Raw genomic sequence first — 22,943 nt, forward strand, 5'->3', positions numbered from 1 at the left:
AGATCCAATTAGTTAAGTGATTGGGACCCAACACAGGCTGCAGGTGCCCTGGGAGGGGGGAATGGAGCAGAGTTGGAAGCTAGTACCAGAAGTACTAGAATTACTCGAAGGGTTAGAGGTACTGAGAGTGCTAGATGTACTTTCTAGCACTAGAAGTACTGGAAATACCATGCCGGCTGAGCCACAGTGAAAACCTTGCTCTGAGTCTTCAACCAAACAAAGAAAAATTTTGATAATACAGGCAAAACACATATAGTGCATTCTCATTATGTGCAGTAATTATGGTCTATGAAGTCACTGCAAACACTGAATTTGTGAATACAGCACCATTGCTCCTGGGAGGCTCCTACAAGCCTCGTCACAACATTTTCATCAACTAATCAATGCATGACCTTGTTTTATGTGTGTTTCTATTTAAAGACACCTTATTTCATATATGTTGTTGATTCATGAGTGTTGAACTCACGGCCAACATAACTATAATTCACGCCTGAATGAATCTCATCTGACACACATGTTTTCTCCATGAGGACGACACAGCCCTCTTGCACTTAGGAACACTAGACAGCTCTTCAGCACTAGGCTTGAAAGGCCATTTTAAATAGCAAAGACACCAATAAAAAGCACAAAAATGCCAAAAACGTGGCACTAAATAGACCACGAAAAAGATACATTAATAAGTCAGAGAGAAAACAAGAAGGCAGACTTTCTCCTTGTCACCCTCAAATCAGAACGTGTGTGTGGAGCAACTCCAATTTTTCACCCTTCTGCACGTGTTGAAGAATGACCCCAAAAGTAGCACGAGTATTGATGTAGGGGTTACCAATAACTATCAGCAGGTAGGCCAGGTCACAAATATAGAGCCCACGAGTAATGAGGATCGACTGCATTGTAGAGATTAACCAAACTTCTGCTCCAGAGCGGGGACTGAGAGCCTGCCTTCTCGTCGCCTTAGAGCTGCAGTCCCGGGAGGGGGGCAGGCAGTGCTTATGGCAGCGAAGATGGGTTCTAGGGGTGCTGCCGAGGGTGGGCTGCTCTGCAGGGCTTTGGGCTCAGCTTGCACGAGGGTCCCCTCTGGCTTTGAGGGAAAATCTAGCAGGATCAGTCCAGAAGACCACAGGCAAGGAGTCAACCGACCTGGCTGGTAAGGAAAGCTGTGAGAGAAGTCATTGGTAAAGGTCCAGTCTGCACAACGATTTGCATGTTTTTCATCTAATTAACCTCTTTTTATGTGAATTAGCCACTATTTCCACATCGTATGGAGATAACTGCCAGTTCCCCAAACTCAGCCATGAGATCAAAATGGCGACAGTAGCTCTGTTTGGGGTGACATCTCCTCAGTGCCAAGAGCACCGAAGAGATCCAGTGACAGCCGAAGAAAGTGCTGGCCCAGGCAGAAATTTTCACCATCTTTTCGAGTAGATTTCTTGGGAAGAAGGGGTTCCAGGAGCAGGAGAGGGCTCTGTATTCTGTGATATGATTTTGTGTACTGCTTGGTTTTAAGAGGAGTTCCTCTCGCCTCTTGTAAAGGTTTCAGTGTGCACATCAGAAAGAAAACACCGAAGACATAATTCACGGAGCTGCAAACATGGGATTTTTAACCCGAGAGGGCAATCAGCTGGGGGAGGTCTCAGCTGGGTGGGTCTTTCTCTTGGGCAGGTGGGCCTAGTCCTCTGGGCTCCTGTCTCCATGCCCATGCTCCCTCTTGCAAACACCCAACCAAAAATTATCAAGGATGCTCTGCATTCATAAAGAGGGTGGAAACAGTTGCTCTATCCATTGCTGGTAAGAGCACGAAGTATTACTTTTCTGCTGAATAGTTTGGCAATTAATTTCAGAGCCTTAAAAATATGCACATCATCCCTCATACCCCTTAGGATGGCTACTGTCAAAAATCAGAAAATAACAAGTGTTGGTGAGGATGTGGAGAAATTGGAACCCTTGTGCACAGTTGGTGGGAATGCAAAATGTTTTCCTCTATGGAAAATAGAATGGCATTTCCTCAAAAAAATTAAAAATAGAATTATCATGTGATCTAGCAAATCCACCCAAAAGCACCAAAAGCAGGAATTCAAAGAGATATTTGCACACCCCTGTTCATAGCAGCATTATTCACATTAGCCAAAAGGTAGAAGCAACCCAAGTGTCCATCGACTGATGAACGGATAAGCAAAATGTGGTCTATGTATACAGTGGACTATTATTCAGCCTTCAAAAGGAAGCAAATTCTGATACATACCACAACATGGATGAACCTTGAGGATATTATAGTAACGAAATAAGTGAGTCACGGAAGGACAAATACAGTATAGTTCCACTTACACGAGGGACGCAGAGTAGTCAAAGTCATAAAGACAGAAAGTAGAAGGGTGGTTGCCAGGGGCTGGGGGAGTTAGAGTTTAATGGGGACAGAGTTTCAGTTTGGGAAGGAGAGAAAGTTCTGGAGATGGATGGTGGTGATAGTTGCACAACAATGTGAATGTACTTAACGCCACTGAACTGCACGTTTTAAAGTGGTTAAGTGCGGGGCCGGCCCGGTGGCAAAGCGGCTAAGTGCACGCACTCTGCTTCGGCGGCCCGGGGTTCACAGGTTCGGATTCCAGGTGCTCACCGACGCACCACTTGCCAGGCCATGCTGTGGCGGCGGCCCATGTAAGGTACAGGAAGATGGGCACAGATGTCAGCCCAGGGCCAGTCTTCCTTAGCAAAAAGAGGAGGATTGACATCAGATGTTAGCTCAGGGCTGATCTTCCTCACACACAAAAATAAATAAATAAAATAAAATGGTTAAGGGCCGGCCCCGTGGCTTAGCAGTTAAGTGCGTGCGCTCTGCTACTGCTGGCCCGGGTTCGGATCCCGGGCGCGCACCAACACACTGCTTCTCCGGCCATGCTGAGGCCGCGTCCCACATACAGCAACTAGAAGGATGTGCAACTATGACGTACAGCTATCTACTGGGGCTTGGGGGGGGGGAAGGAGGAGGATTGGCAATAGATGTTAGCTCAGAGCCGGTCTTCCTCAGCAAAAATAAATAAAAAAATAAAATAAAATAAAATGGTTAAGTGGTAAATTTTATGTTATATATATTTTACCACAATTAAAAATATATATATATGCACATCATTTGACCTAACATTTCCACTTCTAGTTGGTTCTTTCACCTGACTAACCTTTAAGTCTTTGGCTGCATGTTCTTATAAGTCTTATTAGAGAAAAAAAAATCCATCTAAATGTTCAATAATAGAGTTACTTAGAATTCTGAGCAAGCATTACAAATAATGGTATGAAAATATATTTGTGGATCCAATTTTTATGAAATAATTATATATTCATATATATGGGAAAAATCTGAAAAGATCAATAATAAAATGTTAATTGTAGATTATCTCTAATGTCATTTTTTCTTATTTTTGCTTAATCTGTATTTTCTGCTTTTTATTCTTACAAGTGTGGAATAGTTAAAATTTTACAAGCTAAAACATTATCCTGGAGGGGTGACACAGTTTTTGAAGTATTATTATTATAATTGATATTGCTTAGGCATCTTTAATATGTCAGCTATTATCACACAGATTATCCTATTTAATTATCAAAGATATGAAGACTTTTCCCATTTTACAGTTGAAAAGCCTGAGTTTTGTTGAGATTTGGTCTCTAATGAGATAATGCTTTTATAGCACCTTATTGTTTCCAACACACTTTTAACATATGATTTTTTCGCATCCTTGACCATAGATAAAGAGGATAAAGCAGAAATTATCTCCATTTCACAGATGGGAAAAATGAGGTACAAAGAGGTTCAGAGATCCACTTGCTCGAGGTCACAAATCTCGAAAATGCTAGAGCTGAGGCTTGAAGTCTTGCTTCTTTACTTCACTATATTACCTGGCCATTTGACAACTAGGAGAAAGAGAAGCAGGTACAAACTGGTGTAGGCTGTGGAGGTGGGGAGGAATGGGGTTGGGATGGCTGGAGGTGCATAGGTGACACAGAAATATCAGGAGCCCGAGCCTGCCCTTGCCAGCCTGGTGGACTCTCCAGGCCTTTGCGGTGGCCCCTGGGCTGCCCTGAGACTGCCTCCATATTAATTAGTTAAAAAGTAGAAAATAGGGGCTGGCCTGGTGGCGCAAGTGGTTAAGTGCGCGCGCTTCGCTGCGGCGGCCCAGGGCTCGCCGGTTCGGATCCCGGGCGCACACCGACGCACTGCTTGCCAAGCCATGCTGTGGCGGCGTCCCATATAAAGTAGAGGAAGATGATCATAAAGTAGAGGAAGATGGTCATGGATGTTAGCCCAGGGCCAGTCTTCCTCAGCAAAAAGAGGAGGATTCACAGATGTTAGCTCAGGGCCGATCTTCCTCACAAAAAAAAAAAAGTAGAAAATAGCTTTTAAAGGGGCTTTTCTAAGTCTCCCATGCCAGCTGCAGGGGGTGGAATGGTGGCCCTCAAAAGATAGGTCCACCCATAACCTGTGACTGTGACCCTATTTAATAAAAAGGTATCTGCAGATGCAATTAAGTTAAGGATCTCGAGACGAAGCCATCCATGGATTGTGGGGACGGGGAGGGGTGGGGGGCGCTAATCCAGTGACAGGTGTTTTTATAAAGAGAGGGAAGGGGAGAAGACGCAGCAGAGACGCTGACGTGGAGACGGAGGCAAAGACTGGACAGATGTGTCCACAGGGCCAGGACACCAAGAAATGCCAGCACTTCAGAAGCTGGAGAGACCCGGAACGGATCCTCCCCAGAAGCTTCAAAGCAAGCCGGGTCCTGCAGACGACTTGATTCCAGACTTTGGGCCTCCAGGGCTGTGAGAGAATAAATTTCTGTTGTTTTGAGCCACCAAGTTTGTGGTACTTTGTTACAGAAACTCAAGGAAACTAATCCACTGGCACAGACTCGAGAACACCCATTCGGTGGAAAATTTCTCTCATTAATCTTACAAATGGCTACCTGCCCACCCACTCACTGACCCACTTTTCTCCTCGAACTCTCAGTTGTGATCAGGCTTCCAGAAAAGGACAAATCTCAGGTGAGTCTCTGTGGTGGGTGCAGGATGCATTGAAACAGGGAAGACACTTGAGTTCGCTCAGTGGACGAAGCCCAGGGTGGGCGTCCGGACCTGAGAGACCCAGGCTCCTGGCCCCACTCGAGCAGGATGCTCTGGCATGGCAGGCAGTCCTGTGATGGGACGAGGTGGCACTGAGCTTCCCGGGAGACACAGCTTTGATGGCGATTCTCGTGGTCAATGCCACCACCAAAATGGCCCCCAGATCTGCTTGTGGTTAAAGCTCTGAGCATTGGTTCAAACGTCCCCTTCTCAGTGCCCCTGACCCCTCATCTAACACAGCAGCCTCCTTCCCTCTGCAGACCTTGTGCCTCCAACCCACTCTAGCTTTCCCCTTTCTGTGTTCTGTAGCTCTCATCACCATCTCACATGCCATACGGCTTCCATATCTGGTGTGTGTATGGAAGCTCCAAGAGGCTGGGGGTCTCGTCTCTTTTGCTCCCTGCCATTCCCAAGCCCCCAGGACACTGCCCGACACACAGTTGATGCTCCATGACTGAACTGATGGATGAGTTGGGGAATCATCTAGAACTCAGTTGTCTGCTGTGTCTCGGGGCTCTCACTCCTTCTGAGGGAACAGGGGTGTCATACACACATGTATGCCCCAAACACATTATACCCTTTCAGCAGGGGACAGCCCCCAGGCATGTCCACCTCAGGTGTCCCTTCTCCCTGCTTCTCTGCCTGGAGATTTACTCTGGCCATGGGAGCTTGCTTAGCCCTCTTAGGGCAGCCCAGAAGCACTGAGACTTAAAGCCGGATGGTGAGGGGTGGGAGTCAGTGAACAGAGATCCCAGCTGTCCAGTACCTTGAGGAAGCAGCATTCCTCAGAGGACCTGGGAACTCAGCCCCAAAGTCCACAGTAGGACCCTGCTCACCAGCCACCCCTTATTGGCTTTCCTCCCCACCCCCACTCCTCACCTGGGTCCCTCCCAAGTCAACCACTTGCATCTAGGCCTTCCTGGCAGGGTCTGTTTTCAGGGTCACCCAAAATAACACAAGGCAATGGTACCACTTTAGACGCACTCGCACTCGACAGCTAACATGTGCTCTTTGTAGCTGGGGAGTCACATGGGTCCTCAATTAAGTCTGGAAAGGTTTACTTCCCAAATCACCAGACGCTTTACTTTCTCTGGTAGTAATCTAGATTCCGAATCCGCAGAGAACTAGCCCCTGCCACGCAGAACAGCCATTCGGAACACGTTCCTGGTGGGTGAGTTGCTAACTCAAAGGCTCAAGACACAAGCCAGAGGCCAGCATGCCTTCTTTTCATGTTTGAAAGTATTCACGTGGATAGCTCATGGGCTCCATGATCCACACGGGAACCCGCTGTGTGCAGCACGTGGAGAAAGAACAGGCAGTCTGAGGCAGAGACTTGCACGGATTGATTTCCTTCCAACGGGGAAATGTGTCATCAAAGCAGGAATGCTGCCTTGGACCCACATGTGGGAGAGGACAGTGCCTGCCAGTGGACAGAGCCTCGTGGGCCAGCCGTGCCTCCCCCAGCCCGCCAACGTAACATGCTCCCATCCCCCAAGGGCCGCCATGCCACGGTCTGTGGCCACTCCACCTGGAGACCCACGCCTGGCCCTGCCGTCCAAACCACTCCACGACGGAGACCTCCATCAGCCCGGTTGCCCTCACAACTTTTCAGGCATTCTGAAAACCAGCTTATTACTGTTTTTGGTTTGTTATTGGAAGAATGTAAAAGCCGCGGATCAGGCGGAAGCCCAGGCTGATAGCAGGGTGACAGGAAATGAGGAAATTTGCTGAACTGAACAGTGGAAGCTGGAGGTTAGACTCAGCAATCACGGAAACCACTTTCCCCCGAGTAGATGGACTTGACCCAAAACTCTACTACCTACTACACACAGCTCAGCTGGGAGTGGACAAGACTGCACTTCTCGGGGAGCTCAGCCCTGCTCCCTTCCCTCAAAGGCAGGAGGCCTGGCCACAATAAGACAGCCGCTGCGGGACACTGGGGAGGGCAGAAAGACTAGGAGAACCTTCCAAGAAGTGACATTTTATAACATTTTTTCTAAATATAAATTAACAAGTACTTATATTACAGAAAATTTGGAATCTATAAAACTTTCCAAACACTGATTGAATTTACAAGCCCAAGTCATGCCTTTTCATGGTGCTTTAAAACGCTTCTTACACCTACTTTTTGCATTTGCATGCTATTATCCTGTTGTAGTGTAATTTCTGCAAGCATTCTCCTGCCATTAGACACATGCTATTTCCAGATTATTCTGGATGACCACCATGGACATCTTTGTTCATAAAGCTTGTCTCCCCATACACAAAAGCATAAGTACTGGGTCAAAGGTATGACCTCACCCCCTTTAAAATTTAATACTTGTAGAAACAACACATACTAATCATAGAAAAAATACTTAAGTAAGAAAATAGTGCTAGATTTCCAGTTTCTGGTCCAACATGTAAGGAGCTTGGAAGTCATAACTTCATCCTAAAAAAACAAGTAAAAAGCTGAACAAACTGAAAAAGCAACAACTCTTCTTGGATCCATCAGAGAAGTGAGGTCACAGGGCAAAGCATTGGTCCCAAAATTGGAGAGACCAGCAGGTAGACACAGACTCACACTTACCCAAGCAGAAACCCATTAGCAGAAACCTCCACGGGAACAAGTGCCAGGTACGAAAACCTGAACTGTAATTAATGAATTGCTGGAGGCTCAGTGTGGACAAGCCTGAGAGTTAGAAATTCCAGGGGGATCCAGTCATTGGGGGCCCCCACGTTTCTGTGAGTTTTATGTCCAGGAGCTCCACCAGGTTCTCACAGTAAAGATGGGAGAAAAATCCTCTTGTGTTTCTGGCAGGGAGAGGGAAAAGGAACCATTTTGTACTACACAAGAGCATTCTGTTCTTCTTAACAAGGCTTGACCTCAGGAAAAACCATTTAACCAGAGCCTAACCTGATGGAGTATTATCAGAGCCTAACTGACCTAGAGGAAGGAAAACACCCAACTCCAGCCAACTCTAGCCATCCGTCCTACCTAAGGGGTGAGAAAAAAACCTGAGAAACACTTATGAAGTTCACAGTCCAGAGTCACAGGCTCACAAAAGGCTGAGACCTAATCATAGGACTGTAGATGCTTTCCTCCACCACACCTTACTACCACATCACTAAAGGTCCATTTACCAGAGTTCCTGTTATCCAGTCCATCATGTCTCGCCTCCACGAAAAAATTACAGGGCATACTAAGAGCCAAAAAACACAGTTTGGAGACAGAGCAAGCATCAAAACTAGACGGATATGTCATGGATGTTAGAATTACCAGACTGTGAATTTTAAACAACAATGATTAATATGCTAAGGACTCTAATGGATAAAGTAGACAGCATGCAAGAACAGATGGGCAATGTAAGCAGAGAGATGGAACTTCTAAGAAAGAAACAAAAAGAAATGCTAGAGATCAAAACACTGCAACAGAAATGAAGAATGCCTTTGATGGGCTCATTAGTAGACTGGACACAGCTGAAGAAAGGATCTCAGAGCTTAAGGACATGTCAATAGAAACTTCCAAAACAGAAAAGTAAAGAGAATAAAGACTGAAAACACAGAACAGAATATCCAAGTCTGGGATGTTCAAGTCCCAATATCCAACTGTGGGACCACTACAAAGAGTATAATATACACATAACAGGAATGCCAGAAGGAGAAAGATAGAAAGGGATAGGAGCAATATTCGAAGGGATAACGACTGAAAATTTCCGCTAAATTACTTTCAGACACCATACTACAGATCCAGGAAGCTCAGAGAACATTAGGAAGGACAAACGCCAAAAAACCCACACCTAGGTATATCAGTCAAACTGCAGAAAATCAAAGATAAAGAAAAAAATCCTGAAAGAAGCCAGAGGAAAAAAAACCTCACCCACAGAGGAGCAGAGATAAGAATTACATCTGACTTCTCAGAAACCATGCAAGCAAGAAGAGAGTGGAGCCAAATATTTAAAGTGTTGAGAGGAAAAAACCACTAACTTAGAATTTTGTGCCTTCTAAAATCATTCTTCAAAAATGAAGGAGAAATAAAGACTTTCTTGGACAAACAAAAATTGAGAGAGTTTTTTTCCAGTAGACTTGCCTTGTAAGAAATGTTAAAAGAAGTTCTACAGAGAGAAGGAAATGATAAAGGTCAAAAACGGGTCCACGTAAAGAAAGGAAGACCATCAGCAAATGAATAAGTGAAGTAAAGCAAAAACTTTTATTTTTCTTATTCCTAATTGAACTAACAGACAACAATTTGTTCAAAATAATAGCAACAATGTATTAGATTATGTATACATATATATAATTACCATTGAGTGATTGTATCAATGGTGAAATCAACCTTTCACTGTTGAGTATGATGTTAGCTGTGGGCTTGTCATATATGGCTTTTGTTATCTCGAGGTATGTTCCTTCTATACACACTTTGTTGATAGTTTTCATCATGAAAGGACGTTGAATTTTGTCAAATGCTCTTTCTGCACCTATTGAGATGATCCTATGATTTTTATCTTTCATTCAATTAATGTAATGTATCACATTTATTGATTTGTGTATGTTGAACCTTTCTTGAGTTTCAGGGATAAATCCCACTTGATCATGGTGTATGTTGTTTTAATGGGCTGTTGAATTCAGTTTGCTAATATTTTGTTGAGAATTTTTGCATCTATATCCATCAGGGATATTGGTCTATAGTTTTCTTCGAGTGTCCTTACCTGGCTTTGGTATCAGAGTAATACTAGCCTCATAAAATGAGTTTGGGAGTCTTCCCTCCTCTTCAATTTTTTAGAAAAGTTTGAGAAGGCTTGCTACTAATTCTTCTTTAAATGTTGGGTAGAATTCACCATGAAGCCCTCTGGTCCTGGACTTTTCTTTGTTAGAAGGTTTTTGATTTCTGGTTCAATCTCCTTACCTATTATTGATTGGTTTAGATTTTTCTATTTTATCATGATTCAGTCTTTGTAGGTTATATGTATCTAGAAATTTATCCATTTCTTCTATGTTGTCCAATTTGTAGGAAGAAGTAAAATTGTCTCTGTTTGCAGATGACATGATCTTATATATAGAAAATCCTGAATACTCCACCAAAAAACTGTTAGAACTAATAAATAAATTCCATAAAGTTGCAGGATACAAAATCAACATACAAAAATCAATTACATTTCTATACATTACCAATGAACTATCTGAAAAAGAAATAAAACAATCCCATGTACAATAGCAGTATAAACAATAAAATACTTAGGAATAAATTTAACCAAGGAGGTGAAAGATCTATACACTGAAAACTATAAGACATTAATGAAAGAAATTGAAGAAGACACAAATAAATGAAAAGATATCCCATGTTCATGGATCAGAAGAATTAATATTGTTTAAATGTCCATACTATTCAAAGCCATCTATAGATTCAATACAATTTCTATCAAAATTCCAATGGCATTTTTCACAGAAATAGAAAAAAACAATCCTAAAAGTCATATGGAACCACAAAAGACCCCAAATAGCCAAAGTGATCTCGAGAAAGAAGAACAAAGCTGGAGGCATCTTGCTTCCTGATTTCAAACTATATGACAAAGCTATAGTAATCAAAACAGTATGGTACTGACATAAAAACAGATACGTAGACCAGTGGAACAGAATAAAGAGCCCAGAAATAAGCCCACGCATATACAGTTAACTAATAACAAACTAATAATAAAGTTAAAATTCTCACTTTGACAATACTTTGAGAATACTCAATGGGGAACGGATAGTCTCTTCAAAAAATAGCGTTGGGAAAACTGAACAGCCACGTGCAAAAGAATGAAACTGGATCCTTCTGGATCTGTTTCCTTCTGGAAAAGGCAAAGCTATTGAGAAAGCAAAATGATCAGTTGTTGCCAGGGGTTAGTGAGGAGGAAGGGCTGAATAGACAGACCACAGAGGATTTTTAGGGCAGTGAAAATACTCTGTATGATACTGTAATGGTAGGTATACATCAGTGTACATTTGTCAAAACCCGTAGAACGTACAACACCAAGAATGAACCTGAACGTAAACTATGGACTTTGGGTGATGATGATGTGTCAGTGAAGGTTCATCAGTTGTAACAAACGTACCACTCCAGTGAATGATGTTGATAATGGGGAAGGCTGTGGGTATGTGGGCAGGAGGTATATGGGAAATCTCCGTACCATCTCCTCAATTTTGCTATGAACCTAAAACTGCTCTTTTTAAAAAGTCCATTTTTAAAAAAATAATAATAATGTCAATAGCAATTTATCATCCAGAGATAACCACTTTTTTCCCACTTTATTATGAAAATTTTTAAACATACAGCAAAACTCAAAGGAGTTTACAGACTGTATTGGGCTAAACAATGACCCCCAGAGATATCAAGTCCTAATTCCTGGATCCCTGTAAATATTGCCTTATTTGGAAAAAGGGTTCTTGCAGTTACAATTAAGTTAGGGATCTTAAGATGGGATGCGGTGGTGTTTATCCTGATTATTGGGGCTGGCCCTAAATGCAATCACAATGTCCTTAGAAGAGAGAAGCAGAGAGAGATTTGATACAGAGGAGGAGAAAATGTGTCCACAGAGGCAGACACTGCAGTGATGTGGCCACAAGCTAAGGAATGCCAGCAGCCACCAGAAGACGGGAGAGGCAGGAATCAGAAGAGCCTTCAGAGCGAGTGTGGCCCTGCCCATACCTTGATCTCAGACGTCTGGCCTACCGAACTGTGAAAGAATAAACTTCTGTTGTTTTAAATCACCCAGTAATTTGTTACAGTAGCCACAGAACACTAACATACAGTGAGTCCCCAGATGGTCACCCCTAGCTTTTACCACTCACACCTTACTACACTCCATTGCTTGTGCATCCATCTATGCACCCCTCCGTCCATCCATTAATCTATCTTGGTTTTTTATGCAACTCAAAGTAGATTGCAAATATTAGTACACTGCCCCCAACTACCTCAGTATACTTATCATTAACTGGAATTTAATAATAGTTTTTTTCCTTTGATGTAAAATTTACATACAATGCATAAATCTTAAGTGTATACTTGCTGAGTTTTGACAAACGTGTCATCCAACCTCCTATCAAGATACAGAATACCTCTATCAGGGGCCGGCCCCGTGGCGTAGCGGTTAAGTGTACACGCTCTGCTGCTGGCGACCTGGGTTCGGATCCCAGGCACGCACCAATGCACCGCTTGTCCAGCCATGCTGTGGCAGCATCCCATATAAAGTGGAGGAAGATGGGCACAGATGTTAGCCCAAGGCCAGTCTTCCATGGCAAAAAAGAGGAGGATTGACATGGATGTTAGCTCAGGGCTGATCTTCCTCACACACACAAAAAAAAGAATACCTCTATCACCCTTCCCAGCCAGACGTCTCTTGCATTCCACAGAGGAAACCTGGCCTGATTTTTTCTACCGTAGAACAGTTTTGGCTATTCTAGAATGTTATGTAAATGGAGTCAAAATTCTGGACTCTTTTTGCAAGGCTTCTTTCATTCCACATAATTTTTTGAGTTTCACCCATGTTGTTGTACGTATCAATAGTTGATTCCTTTTTCTGCTGAGGAGTAATCCATCCTGTGGATACACCACAATTTGTTCATCCTGTCTCCTATTGATGTATACCTGGGCTGTTTCTAATTTGGGGCTATTATTTGCAAAATGGCTGTGGACATGTTTGTACAAGTCTTTTTGTGAACGTATGTTTTTATTTCTCTTAGATCTCTAGAAAGGAATTGTTGGGTCATAGGGTAAGAAACTACCAGAACTTTTTCCAAAGTTATTATACCATGTACATTCCCACAATATATCCCAGTGGCTCCCAACTTTGCCAACATTTGGTGTTGTCAGTCTGTTTAATTTTAGCCCTTCTGGTAAACGAATACTGGTATAGAAGTAGCCACTTTTAACATTTTTATCCATAATGAGACTTTTCTTATGCTGTTCAAGATTCTTCTAAGGCGTGGTTTTACATGGCTGCACACTATTGTCGGTATGAATGTACCACAATCCAGTTAATCACTTCCCCTTCAACCACTCACTCTTGAAAAGTAAGTGTTGCTGCCTCCCAGATTCCAGCTACAAGGCACAGTCCCTGGCTCTGGAGGCAGTAATCTAGTGAGGGACACCCACAAGTCCACGGGCAATGATGGTAGAATGTGAAACACTAGGGCAGGTACAGGGGTCTTGGGAGCTCTTAGAGGAGGCATCTGACTCTTGAGAGATTAGGAAAGTGTTTCTAGAAGAAGTGACAACCAAGCTAAGTCCCAAAGGATGAGTACAAGGTGGGTAAGTGTAGGGACAAGGAACACGATGGAAGTGGAAAAGGGCTTCCTCCCTCCCCTTGCTACCCTGGACTCCTGCTGGGTCTAAGTTGAGGGGAGGAGAAGAAAGAGACAGAGGAACCTGGGAAGGTCTTCCTTGGCTGCTCGTGTCCTGCTGATCTAGGGTCAGCACTCTTGGTGCTTTAAGCTGACTCTTCACCTTTGGTGAGTTCTTTGGAGAACCGCTCTGATCTCATCAATGGATCTCTCACCTCAGTTCTCTTAGCAAAGGCAAGTGTGACTTATCCCTCCCTTACCCTAGAATGGTGGCACGACTTCTAGCTTCTTTCTGCCCGGGTCGTTTCACTCTCCGGGTGGCCCTCCCAGACAGGATCTAGGTTGGCCCCAAGCCAGCTCTCTCATGGTTGACCCCTAGCCAGTTCTCTTGTGGTTTGGAACCCATACAAGTTCTCTTCATCTGCCCCAAAGCACTCTGGGAGTGTGGTTGTTTCCAGACAAAAGGCCCTACTCTGCTCCGCCATACTGCCTCTCACCCCTACGGGAGGTCAGGGTCTCTCAAGCACAGGGGACCCATATCAAGTCTTCCCGGTAACATCCCTGATTCTGCTCTCACTAAGCCCAGGGTCAGAATAAGACACCTCGCACCCCTTTCCCTCCCAGGGCATGGCTCCCCAAACAGCTCTTTCCAAAGGAATCCACTTCTGACCCCCAATGATCCTTTTCTTGGGCTCTTCACCTCTTCTGTGGGCTGGGAATGGGTGGTCCACTTAGGATTATAAAACTGGTTTCCTTGCCCCTCCTTTGCAAGCCCCACGGTGCTCTGGCAGCTCTCTCTGGGAGGCGGCGTCTGTCGCGGGGGCCTCAGGTGGGGCTGAGGCCCGTTTTCAGGTCCTGGTTCATTTGCTTTTCCTCCGACTCTCCCCCCTCTCTCCCCAGCCGGGGGAAAGTTTACCAAGTTGAGGTGGAAAAACTGTCTCTCACATTCATGCCGCATACTTCCCAAATCTGCTGTTTGTGGCACAAATATGTTCATAACATTGAGTGTGCAAAACTTTAGCCTTTTAAGACCACAAAGACCTTTTCTCAATGCACTGTCACATCTGGGAATTTTTAAGTGTTATTTTGAAACTCAAATGCTGAAAATAATCTCTTTTGTTTTCTATTGTTCTGTGGGGGCCTGCCTTCTTTGAGACAGAGATCTTTTTTTTTTTTTTTTTTTTTGAGTTTTAATTTCCTTTAATGCTCTGGGATTTTTTTTTTTAATTTTTTGTTTATTACAGTAACATTGGTTTATAACATTGTATAAATTTCAGGTGTACATCATTATACTTCTATTTCTGCATAGATTACATGATGTTCACCACCCAAATACTAACTACAACCCATCACCACACACTTGTGCCGAACTATCCCTTTCGCCCTCCTCGCTCCCCCCTTCCCCTCTGGTAATCACCAATCCAATCTCTGTGAGACAGAGATCTTGACAAGGCTCACTGCTGCAGGATTTTGAGAGATGGGTCATTTGACAAAAAGTCATTGCCAGAAGGGAATAGCACTCTGCAGACCCACCCCTCAGTCCAGCCACCGTGCCCCCTCCTCCGCACTAGTCCCAGCCACCTCCATCTCTTTCTAGACTGCTGGAAGCTCCCACCTGGTCTCTCCCTGCCCCTCTCTCATCTACTCACCCAACGTCCATTCTCTCTCTAGTGGCGAGAGTGACTTTTGTCAGGCTTAAACTGGGCAGCGCTTAAAGCCTTCAGTGGTTTCCCGTAGTACATTACGTGAAACACAGCCGCCTTACAAGACATGAAGCCCCCACGATCCAGCCCAGCCAGCCTCTCCAAGCCCACCTCCCACCATGCTTCTCTGCACTCACTCCCCGCCTAGCCCCTTTCAGTATCTCCAACACACCCGGGTCTTCACTCCCTCAGGACGTTTGCATGCCCTGTGTCCCCTCTGCTTGGAACACTTATCATGGTTTGGAAACACCTTAACTCTTATGAGTTAACATAAATCTTACCTCCCCGGGGAGGCCTGCCCTGACCACACAATCTAGGTAGTGTTCTTTTACTGTACATTATCTCTTTCTTTTATAGCACTTATCACAAACTACAATTAGGTATTTTACCGTCTGTTTACCTGTCTGCTACGTCTCCCTCACTAGAAACTGTAACCCCATGAGACTCCAGAAGACTTTTTATACCCAGCACATAAGTACACAGTAAGTGTTCAATAAAATTCCCCTACTGGGAAAATAAATATATGAATGAATGAATGAATCTGGGAAATCTAGCATCTCGGGAGTTCTCATTTAATTATGCATTGCAAGAAAGCTGGATGCACAGAATAAGGAAAAGGCCAAAGGAGGATTGTGAGGACAAAGAGGTTGCTTCCAGACTTTTCCTCTTATAAACAATGCTGCCAGGAACCTGCTGGCATGGGAATGTCTGTGTGTCTCTGATTATTCTTTAAAAATCAGTAACTGGACATGGAACTACTGGGTCAAATGTACAAACATTCTCAAGGCTTTATATGCACAATGCCTTTCAGACTGTCAGTCGGTAAAAGTGTGTGTCAGTCCGCCTAACCCTGTGGACGCTGGGTGACATTGATATTAGAGGAAGAGATAGAGACACTTAAAAAAAAGGAAAAGACAGAGATGTGCAGACATATGGTATATCGTTGAGCTCGCGCTGATGGATGTAATAAACAATCCCGGTGTGGGTCTGTGGCGGATTGTACTATTGGTCTACATTCTTCTCTTCCCCCCATAGCTCATCCCACCCCTGGACATGCACGTCTCCTCCATCCCATTGGAGCTGGGCTTGACCGGTGACTGGCTTTGGCCGGTGGAATGTGAGCAGGCACGACAGGAGCAGAGGCTTCAAAAGGTTCTTGTACCTCTGCCACCTCCATGAGGGCAGCACGTCCTGGGGAGCCAGAGGTCCCAGAATGAGGAGGTGTTGGAGCAGACCCAGAGCCACCTCTCAGCCTAGAGCAAGCCCATCTGATCTCAGCAGAGTCCCAGTCCATCCCCAGGGGTGTGTGCTGTGTGAGGACTGTGTAAGATGATGAGGAAGAAGAAGGGAGGACAGTCAGGAGGCCATTGCAATAGCTAAGCTAGAGTTGGTGGTGATGTAGGGTAGGGTGGTAGGCAGATGTAGTAAAAAATAATAATAAGTGTTACAATTAAATATATTTTTTGGATGTAAAACTGATAAGATTTACCGGCAGATCAGTGTGGTGGTTAAAGGTGACTACAAATTCTTCTGTCAAGAGATGGGATCTTTTCTCCCCCTTGAATCTAGACTGGCTCCATCCTTTGACCAAGAAAATGTGACAGAAGTGACGCTGAGTAAATGCCAAGGTGGAGCCCTCAGATCTTCAGCTATCACTTTTGTTTTTAGAACACTGCCTCTTGGAATCCAGCCATCAAGATGTGAGAAGCCAAATCCATCTGGAAAAGCCACTTGGGGGTGAACAAGAGAGCTCTGGTTGGTAGCCCCTGCTGAGCTCCCAGCCAGCTGCCAGCACCAACCTCTGGCCATGTGAGTGAACCACTCTGAATGTCCCAGCCCTCAGAGGATGAGGGTCCAGCCAATACCAGGGGGAACAGAAGAGCCAGTCAGCTGAGCCCAGTCAACCCAAAGAATCATGAGAGAAGATAAATTGTGGTGGTTGCTGTTCCAATACACTAAGTATTATCTTTATAGTTTACTGATTTAGGGGAGCAGCACCCAAAGAGCTTCACCAAGGAGCCCCACCCATATCTGGACCTGATTTACTGACGAAATCCTGGACCTCAAGCCTGAGTCTGATGCTATAATAGAACAGGGTGAAAGTATTTTGCTTATGAGATGAATGTAAATAATTTGTGGACGTAGAGAAGACTGCACTGGGTTAAAGACGGCCCCACATTCTTTGCCACTCCACTCGTGAAGAAGCCAAGCCATGTAGAAAGGCCATATGGAGAACCACCAAGGAACTCTGGTTGACAGCGCCCCCCACCCCCAAGCTCCCAGCTGAAAGCCAGCATCAACTGCCAGCCATGAGAGCGAGCCATCTTGACGACTCTAGCCCACTGGATCCTCCAGGTGACTGAAGCCCCAGCCAGAACCACATGGAACTAAAGAACCACCCAACTGAGCCCAGTCAACCCAAAGATTTCAAGAGATAATAAATGGTTGCTGTGCTTTAAGCCACTAAGTTTTGGGTGACTTTGTTACACACCAATGGATAGCTGAAACTACGGGTGTGAGAGGAAAAGAGGAGTCAAGACTGATCCTAAGATCTTTGGCCTGAGCATTAGGTGGTATGGCTGAACCATGGGGAAAAGAATAGGATTTCATCCAGGGGTGGAAATCAAGAGTTCAGGGTTGGATATTTTAAATATGAGGTGCCAATTAGACATTGGGTTAGAGATGGTGAGCAGACAATTTAGAGTTCAGGGGAGAAGTCCAGATAAATACAGGAGTCATCATTGCACTCACGCCACTAAACGCTACCTTGTACTGACATATAAAGCCATGGGTGGATGAGGTCTCCTAGAGACTAAATGCAGCTAGAGAAGAGAAAGGGGCCACAGGGCCACAGGCTGAGCTCTGGGACACACCAACATTGAGAGGCTAGGAAACAGAGGAGGTACCTGCAAAGGCTGGGAGGAAGCTGGTGAGAAGCCAGAAAATGAGAGATCCTGGAAGCAAAAGGCGACTGTGTTTCAAGGAAGGGCTGTGATCAAATGTGCTGTGGGGATGAGCGAGACAAGGCCTGAGATGGAACTTGCAGAGAGATCTTCCGTGACCTTGAGACAGTCACAGTGGTGCTGAGGGTGTGAAAGCCGATTGGAGTGGATTAAGGAACCAGTGGGAAGCGAAGAAGTGGAGGGAGGAGAGAGCAGATCGACAATACTTGCAAGAAATTTTGCTATAAGAGCACAGAGACGTCACCCAGGGGATAGGAGGAAACAGAGCTGAGAAAGTATTTGTCCAGACAGGTGGTGTTACAGCACGTTTCTAAGGTAAGGGGAAGATCCGGTGGAGAGAAGACGATGCTGTAGAAGAGAGTCACTGAGGAGCAGAGCCCTGCGCAGGTGAGAGGGGTGTTTGCAAACGGGGGGGCTGTCCTTGTAGCAGAGAGAGCTCATCCTCTGTGACGGGTGGGCAGCAAGCACGGATGGGTGTAGATGCAAGCGAATTTGTAAATTGGCTAACGAGGACTTCTTGTTGATAATGAGGACTTTCAAATAAGAAATGAGGACAACAGTGGAGCCTGAAGAATGGAGAGAGCGTGGGAAGCCCTTTTGATGGAGTGAAGTGACTGAGGAAGTGAGCGTGACCACAGCCGGGCACAGAGACATCAGAAAGGTGTTCCTAAGAAGGAAAGGAGAGAACACCTGAGAAAGAAGTCTCAAGAACGAAAATGCCACATAACATTGAAACTGAGACAAGCGCATGAGGGGAGGTGGCCCTGGAGATTTAGTTTGTCTCTCTCTCCTTCTCTTCCCTCTGGAGCCGATAAACTCATGCTAGAAGTCAGCTTGCATTGGCTTAGGATGAGCAGGGGCTCCTGGTAACACTTGGGGCAGACAATTGGGGCAATGACCTTGAAGAGGGTAGAAGGGGCTCCACCGCCCAGGAAAAGAGCATAATCAGAATGTCTATGCTTTGAGACTGAAAAGGAAAATCTGCAAAAAATGCTAATAATTGGTGAATCTCAGTCTTCATTCTTCTATTCTTTGCAACCTTCTGCAAGTTTGAAAATTTTCAAAATAAAAGTTGGGGGAGGAGGAAAGGAAATTCAGCCTGACCATGTCAGGTGCAAATCTTCAAGTAAGAGAAGCGGGGTGACTGCAGCTCTGTAATCCTGTAACCCAGAGAGAAAGCCAGGCTCTGGGGAGACAACAGAGTGTGGGCTTGAAAGAATTGAGAATCTAGAGGCTAGGGAACATAAGTGGGGGAACAGAGGGAGTGGAAAGTTGTAAAGTTGCCTTCCCCAACAAGGCGGAGGCCACCTGTCCTAGGAGCTGGCCCAAGGAGGCAGCTGGCCTCTGGGTGGCCAGGGAGCCTATTGGGCACTGGACCACCAGATTTAAACAGCGACCCCACGTGGCAGGAAGAGGCATTACAGGGGTGGGAACTGATCACTCCGCACGTGGAAATCCGACAAAATGACCCCACCACCCAGACTGTGCAAGACCTGGGTTCTTGTGGGGGAGGGGGAAGGGACATTTCGAGAGAGAAAAATCTAGTACTTCCAAAAAAAATATGCAAGGTACATATTTCAGGGAGCAAAAAGGCCTTTCTGAGGCCCTAGAATTTTGTAGGACAGGTAAGGCATCTGTTCCCTCTGTCAACAGTCGGCGCTCATGGAGTGCCTGCAGCCTCCCCACGCTGTGCCAGGCCCTGGGGCACAGTGGGGACCAGGAGACGTGTCTCCTGTCCTCTTGGGACATCCGGCGCAGTGTGGAAGCCAGGGGGCAGGTCTGACAGCCAGGCTAGGGGAGGACACAGGCAGAGATGTGGCTGGTCAGGAAGGCTTTCCGAAGAATGAGATCCGATGAGATCCAAAAAGCAAGATCGGAAAGAAGAACATGAGGTCACCAGGTGAGGCTAGCTGGGTGTGGGGGTGGAGGGGTGTTTGGGGGCAGAGGGGAGGCAGGGAGCAGAATGCTTCTATCTCAGGGAACAGCAGGGCCAACGCCTGGGAAACTGAAAGGGGTTCAGTGTGGAGGAAGCATGGAGTTTAGGGGGGCTTCCAAGAGCTCAAGAAGGGCCCTGTTGACAAAGCACACTGGGCAGCCAGTGGGGTGTTTAAAGGAAAGACGCTGTCTTAGTCTGTTTAGCTGCTCTAACAGACCACAGACTGGGGGCTTCAGCAACATTTATTTCTCACAGATCTGGAGGCCAGGACAAGATCGGGGTGCAGCACAGTCAGGTTGTGGTGAAAGCCCCCTTCAGAGAGAGGGAGACCTCATGTTTCTTCCTTTTCTTATAAGGTCACTAATCCCACCGTTGGCCCCACCCTCAGGACCTCATCCAGCCCTAATCCCTTCCCAAAGACCCCACCTCCAAAGACCACCACATTGGGAATTAGGGTTTTGACACATGAATCTGGGGGGACACAAACATTCAACCATAGGAGAAGGGATAGGACCAGATTCTGGCATCAGAAGGCAATGTGCACGAGGAACTGGAAGTGAGGTTGGCGAGCAGAGAAACAGTGAGAGGTGAGGGTACCTGAGCAAGGTAACAGGTGGGAGGAGGGCAAGGGCCAACAGGACTGAAAGGAGTGGGGAGGTAGGATCCACAATAAGCCCCCAGCACTGACTAGTGGCACAGGGGCCATCCCAGTGCAAGGTCCCCCAGTCCCCAGGCAGCTGGGGGAGGGGCTTGGGGCACTAGACCTTTGGCGTTTCCAGTTCTCTTCCTGTTGGCCACACAGTAGGATTACACCTCTCTATACCTGGCAGTGACTCACCGTGACCAGTTAGATGTGGGCAGACATGCCCTGTGTCACTTCCTGAGGAAGCATTGAAGAGCCAGTGAGGGACTCCACACCCCACCCCCTCCACCTGCACGTAGGATGCACGAGGGTCCAGATGGTGAAGCTCGGTCGGCTGGAGCCCTCCCCAGGGGGCAGACAGACAGAGCAAATGGCAAATAGATGTCTGTTGCTTAAGCTGCTGAGATTGGAGTTGTGTTTGTTACCACACATGACCTAGCCCGTCGCTGACAGATACATCCCCTCTGTCACCCCACCACACTGTGGGTGCCTCAGGCTTCAATGGGGGAGGCTACTGCTGGAGCTGTCAAATCTCATTTCCTCAGAACAGTGCACGGGCAGGACTTCTGTAGCAAATATTCACACAGCTCCTGCTCACAACATTCGGGGGCTGTCTGAGGGGCTTGACTTATATCAAACATTTAATTCTCACCACAACCCCACAAAGGACGTACTAGTCTCATCCTCATTTTAAAGATGGAGAGAGATCTCGAGTCAAGATGGCGGCGTAGGCAGACTCTGAACTCACCTCCTCCCGCGGACACAGCCAGTTTACAACTACTCATGGAAAAATTACCCCTGAGACAGAACTGAAAACTGGATAAGAGGAACTCCTGCAACAATGGACAACCCTAATTGAGGTGGAAGAGGCAGAGACTCCCTTCTGGAGAGGAAAAACGCCGCCTTCACAAGCCGCCAGCGTCACGGCCGCCGGGAGCAGCACACAGGTCCGCAGCCTCCCTGGAGGCGCGGGGTCCTGAGCCGGGGAGCGCCCCCGCTGGGGGCACTTTGTGGACCCAGCACAATCGAGACCAGTGGCATAATATCTGACTTTGCCTGCTACTAAAACATTGGGGAGCACCCCCAGAAAACCCGGTTCACAAAGAAACTAAAACCGGCTCTTAAAGGGCCTGCGCGCAAACACACCCGTTTCAGAAAGCATCCTAAAATCACCAGAAAGAAAGGTGCACTGTGCTGTGGTGAAAAGAGACTCACCTAATAGGCCCTGAGTGCATCTCGGTGAGGGGTGAGACCTCTCCAGGGACTGGGACATTGGCGGCGGCCATTGTTGTGGCCTGGTGTGGGCGTGCTGACACAGACGCCATTGGAGTTCTCCCTGAGGCCTGCTAGCCCAGGGTCTGCCCCACCCGCTAGAGCACCGATTTAATCCAGCTCAGCCAGGGCAGGCAGCCCACCCTAGAGACTGGCCCCACCCAACAACAAGCCCTCAGGCAACGTGTGGGCCTGCATAGATTGGTGACTGGAGTCTCTGCAGCCTGGCAACTGAGCCGACTTTAGCGGGGCAGGGCGTGCACAAGGAGTGGGTGGAGAGTGTGGGGTGGTGGTGGAGTGTGTGGGGCTCCCGCCGTGGAGAGACTAGGTCCGCTTCGGGAGGTCGGGGCGCGCACACCGGGCTGGACTGTGTTGACTGTGTGTGTGGACCTGTGGGCAGCAGGGCTTGTCAGCTGCAGAAGACTTGTGCTTCTCAAAGACCCACATAGGGGGTTTGCCCCACCTTCCAAAGCCTGAAACAATTGGGTCCTCCTGTGCCTGAGGCCAGCCCCACCCAGCTGCAATCCTCAGAGAGCTAACAAGAGACCTAATAGGCTAGAGGCTTACAGCAATTGTAAGGCCCTGAGCCTAACAACCTGCCACGCTGGTTAAAAGAAATACTGCAACACAAATGTGGTATTAAAACTTGCAGCCAACTGTGCTGGGGCTCTCCACCCTGATAAAGAGACTGAAGGGCCCACAACAACTACAAGCAGCTGAGCATTACAACAGCTGGCCAGGAGCATAACTCGGCCTCCCTGGGCGCCTACAGGGAGAGCAAACAGGCGACAATAGAAGGACACATGTAGCCCACATAGGGGTCACCCCTGGAACATCGAGAGCTGAGGGAAGTACACTGGAAGCCTCCTAAGGCATCACTTACATAAGGTCACCTATCCAAGAGCAGGAGACGTAGCTGACCTACCTAATACACAGACACAAGCACAGGGAAAGAGGCAAAATGAGGAGGCAAAGGAATACATTCCAAGTAAGGGAACAGGACAAAACCCCAGAAAAGG

At 46.5% G+C, this 22,943-nt stretch overlaps 1 long non-coding RNA gene across 1 annotated transcript in view; it reads right to left on the reverse strand.

Moving 5' to 3' along the window:
* LOC147912284 (uncharacterized) overlaps positions 1–21,945 on the reverse strand; it is a 68,148-nt gene extending 46,203 nt beyond the window's left edge. Inside the window, exon 1 of the long non-coding RNA XR_015550047.1 lies at positions 21,868–21,945. This is a non-coding gene — a long non-coding RNA (uncharacterized LOC147912284). The remainder of the gene's footprint in view (positions 1–21,867) is intronic.
* Between the last annotated feature and the right edge of the window lie 998 nt (positions 21,946–22,943).

The sequence above is a fragment of the Ceratotherium simum genome, chromosome 37 (assembly GCF_057802395.1).
Source record: "Ceratotherium simum simum isolate JZ-2026a chromosome 37, ASM5780239v1, whole genome shotgun sequence".
Lineage (NCBI taxonomy): Eukaryota > Metazoa > Chordata > Mammalia > Perissodactyla > Rhinocerotidae > Ceratotherium > Ceratotherium simum.